This window comes from Lethenteron reissneri, chromosome 28 (assembly GCF_015708825.2).
Source record: "Lethenteron reissneri isolate LAM-NWPU_2019-01 chromosome 28, ASM1570882v1, whole genome shotgun sequence".
In the NCBI taxonomy this organism is placed as follows: domain Eukaryota; kingdom Metazoa; phylum Chordata; class Hyperoartia; order Petromyzontiformes; family Petromyzontidae; genus Lethenteron; species Lethenteron reissneri.
In genome coordinates, this window is record NC_083806.1 from 2088272 (window position 1) to 2093246 (window position 4975).

The following is a 4975-nucleotide window of genomic DNA, read 5'->3' on the forward strand; positions in this document are numbered from 1 at the left end:
CTGGCTTGCCTACCAAGCTAAATATGTAGCTAAATCAATTATATTTAACATTTGGGTAAACATCCTGTGTTACATTTTTGCCAGAAGAATTGATACTGCATTGGATTTATAACAAGTGCACGTTTTATGATAAACTGATGAGACATTCAGCCTATGATTATTGTATGTATCAACCCCCATGCTATTCAGAGGCATGCAATAATCCAATCCATAAGTAAATGCAAATGGAAAACCAGCAAGTGCCTCACAGCAAAAAAAGCCCTTGTAGAGGACATTCAACAACACACAATACATATTAATACAGGAGCCATACCATTGGCTCAGCTCATCAGGATATGGCACAATATGGCTTCCCGTTCATAAGAGAAAAGCCATAAACCAGATTAGATTCCAAATAAACAGCGGTGGTGTTGAAATGAGGAACCAGGGCTTGGGCTATCCCGATCCCAAACCAATCTCCAGGTTGAGTAATTACGGCATTCTGCCTCTTCAACAAATCCGACAAATATCAGTTAATATCCAAAATTAACGATTAATCCCATTCCACAAAATTCATGTCACTTAAACAACAAAATGAATGACAAAATTATTACACCTATATCTGTAAAATAACAATTCAAAGGTTGGGAATTTTTATCTGGGCTGTTGAGTAAAACAGATTGAACCAAAAGCTGCATGACTTAATATGTAATCCTTACAGCTCAAACAAATTGCCTGCTTCAAACCAAATTTATTGCCTGGGATAACTCCGTGAATATTTTCTTAATGCTACCCCAATGGATTTTTTAGTTTGGTTGACATAAGAGGCGCGGTGGTGTATCAGCCTCGGCCATCCCAACAGGACAATAGCTAGTGTCATTTGTCACCGTGTGAACAAGTACACATGAGCAATTGCGTCAACTGGCGAGAAGATGATGAATTTGTATACAGCTTCTGTCTCCAACATTCTGGTGACTATACAGGTATTGTAATGCTTCTTAAAATTACCAGATAACCTTTTAATCCAAGCGAGGGTCAAACGGGAGCACGAGTCTCTTTTCAAGGGGGCCATGGCGACCCGAGTTTAAAAAAGTACAAACGGTACATTCCAATTTGTAAACAAAACACGTTAATCTATCGAGACTTGGGACTGGAAACCCAGAACATGAGGAAATACTGCAAATGTTAATAATCAAGATGAAAGGAAATGATTAAATTAAAAACTAAGCACTAAAGCAGTCTAGTAATACAAAAAACTGCAACCATTTACAATCAACCACACGTAGCAAAACAAGTCGTGGGCAGTTCCAACACAATTTAAGTACTGTATGGGCAGAACGTAGGCGTCACACCCATACTGCATACAGTTTAATGACAGACTTACACGTTGTCAACCTAAAAAAGACGTCTGAATGCAAGTTAAAAAATTAAACAAACGTGTCAGCACTCGAACAAGTGCGAGATGCTCACTTCTCCTGCCAGTCCAGAGCCAGTGGAAGACATGCTAAATTTAGTCTATCCAAAGGAAAGGCAATCGATATTCAAGAAGTGGTGCTCACCAGGGTGGTACCGATTTTTAGCAAATATTGAGGGACTGTACCATGCACAGGCCGATGGCAAATAGGGTATCACTCAGGCCCAATAAATCCTCTTAAAATGCCCTGTGTTAACAACCGGTAACATTAATACATATACACGATTGGCCCTGCTGTTGTGGAGTGACTCATGCAGCCAGCTATGGCTACAGGGTTTGATGGTACATGTTGTTTATGTCGTTAATTGTGAAAATTCGGTCAGTTTCTATGATCACTGTTACATTGCTTATGGCTTTATTTTGGTGAATTCGAAAAGTTTTTTGGTTTGGCCATGTTGTTTGTTGTAGTACGGAGTTAGACTGATGGCTTTATTCTAAGTTGTCTTGTGGTTGTTTTTGTTTGACTTGCATCCCACTGGTATTTTTTCACACATCGTTGGTGTACGGTGCTTTTTTTGGAAGACTTTGCAGTTTTTTCCCGGATTTTTCCGTTTGCGCTTAGTCACTTTAAGATGTTTCTTGTTCATGTTTTTGGTTTTTGTTTTGTTGCGATTGCACCCGATTCAAGAGCCGAATGGCTCACAGGGCTATACCTAATAAACTGGAAACTGAAACCACGAGCCTATCGGGCTAAGCCAAAGCCACCTTGCAGTTATGAAAACCGAATGAGGAAATGTCGACGCACATATATGGATACACGTACAATGCAAGCACACAAACACATACCATCCACACACGCACTAAGTCCCTTTAATCTCCGTTTGTATACTGGTAAAACACAAACAACGCATCTCAACGGTGGCATACAATGCAGCGATGTGCATTAAATGCTACGGCTTTTGCGTTGAACGAATTAAGGTGTTGCAGCCTCCTCGTGAGTCGTCGATACGTCTCCACGACGGTGGGACTTATCGAGTCTCCCCCCGAGATTGAAAGATGCCTCTCCCTGCGTGAGGAGGCCGTGCGGCGTTTTCCTGCATCAGAACATTGCTCTCGTGGCGTGCGTGAGGCCATGTGTTTCGCGTGGACGTGCATTCCCTGCATAACGTCTCCGTGTGCTTGATTAACCACATGAGATCAGATCAGACATCCCTGCGAACGCGCAACTGCATGCGATCAAACCGAATCGGCGTGATCCGATCTGAATTCTGATCACACACGGGCTTCCTAACCCGAGGTACACCATCTGTGTGTTGTGTCGTGTATTACTGTATACAGTGTAGTGTATTGTGCAGCGTAGGTGTACAATGTATGGTATATTGGAGTGTATTTTATCATGTAGTATCGTGTGTATTTGTATTGTACAATGTGTACAGTATGGTGTAGTGTGTGAAATGTAATTGCATATCATGGGACCTCCTTTGCCAGTACCAAAATATGATAATAGGTTTTTCCCCTCTCATTACTCTGATAGTGCATTGTCTTTGTGCTGTATGCCTTTTGGCGTCCTCTGGTCTAACACAGTTTGAGACGAGGCTCAAAAGAAAGCTGTCTCTGGTGTGGACCAATCAGTTTAAAAGACAATGCATATATTATCAGAGTATGTTTTTGGTTTGCATTCTGACCACAAGCATTGTGGTTAATGCAGACATGATTCCTTGTAAAAGGTTTCAGTTTGGTGTTTTAAAATCTTAACACCTGTTTTGTTGCCTGAAAAAAGGGGGAAACCCCCTATTATTGTAATTGCAGTGTAGTTTATCTTTAGTTTATCTTTATGGCCCCACTCATGTGAACTCTGCGTTGCTGGTTCTCTATCTCCACTCATTCCTGTCCTATCAACCACGATCGTCATAGCCTTGCTCACTACTTAGAATCACCCTCCCGGTGAGTGCAATGTATGCATTGTATTTGTAATTATGTATAGTGTAGTCCATGTAAAGTATTGTAAAATATAACACAGTTTTGAGTTTCTATGTAAAGCGCAGTGTCATGCATTGTACGGTGTATACTGTATAGTGTGGGGGTTGTATGGTGTAATGTACAGTATAGTGTACGTGCGTTGTTTAACATGTGTATTGTGTGGTGTAGGTGTACCTTATGGGTATAGTGTGTGGTGTAAGTAATGGACATCTGCGAAAGCACCTTGGGTAAAGGCACTATATAAATATAAGACAAGATAAAATAAGCTTCGTAGCTCATCGGATTCATTCAGTCTAAATGAAGATTCTGATTCTAAAGATTCTGGATACGGTCGTGTACGCTTAGAGCAAAACGTGTGTGTGTGCTGTGCAGTGAATGTGTAGTGCGTGGTGTTACCCTGGGTATGGATCGGAGCCGTGATAAAGACATCTTCCTGTGGGCACAGCTGTGCGTTTAAGCTGCACAAACTCTACGAATTTACCCACAAAAAACCCGGCCAGGTTCGAAGTGAGATTGACGAATATTAGTATCGCTTGATAATGTGCTGTATATGAAACATTGCCACACTGGACAAGTATAATGCTTTACAATCGTAAAACATTATCAGTATCAATATATTTCCCTTTACATTTCATTACATTTGCAACAGCTGTACAACCCCAACAGAAAATCCACGATTACTGTAACAGTGCCATAAACTGTAAAACAAAAATCAACAAACGTAAATTAAAAGTGTCATTTCTAGGCCCTTAAATTTTGCAGCTTGAGACGCTGAATGCACTCATCCCTCCAACATGAGGCGCTAAAACTTCACCCCCATCTTCCTGCTTTAGTAGATGAATGCACCACTCATCTCCCAGCATCGTACTAATGTAGTCATCTCCCAGCAAGGCGAAATGAAGCAACTCTCCTCCCTGCTTAACACAACTATTCATCTCCCTGCACTGGAAGATACTACACCACTTACCCCTCCTGCATAACACTCCCTGCAGTACTAGGGAACACACAGTCGCTTCCTGCATAAACAGACAGATGTTAAGGTCCCAACCCCATTTCCGATTAGCGCAGTTGACTACGTACAAGTAACTCATCTCCCAGCATAACACATCATCATCATCATGCTTAATTCCCTTGCATTGGACGATACAGTCGCTTGACTACGTACGGTGCGATAGAAGTTAACTCATCTCCCTGCGTAACACATCATCATCATGCATTGGACGATAAATTCCGCCCATCTCGATGAGCAATTCTACGGATCTCCGGGCACACAGCCCCAGAGCTACCCCCGTGTCACCGCCGCCACTCACTGCGAGTGCAGCGGCCGAGCTTCTTGACGTCGTCGGGGCTCACGACGCCGTCCCGCCGGGAGAGAAGCAGCTGCTCCTCTTCGTCAGCAGCCGTCGCTCGCCTTCCTCCTCCCGCCACCTTGAGACGAAGCGCATCGCCGCCGCCTCCTCCTCCTCCTGCCGCCGCCGCCGCCTTCGTCTCGGCGCCGTTGGCTGTGGCGGCGGCGCCGCGAGACTTCCCGTTCGGCTTGCTCATCGCTGCCCTAGTCGGGCCCGCACTTGCAGCTGTGGCTAGCGAGTAACTTGCCGATGC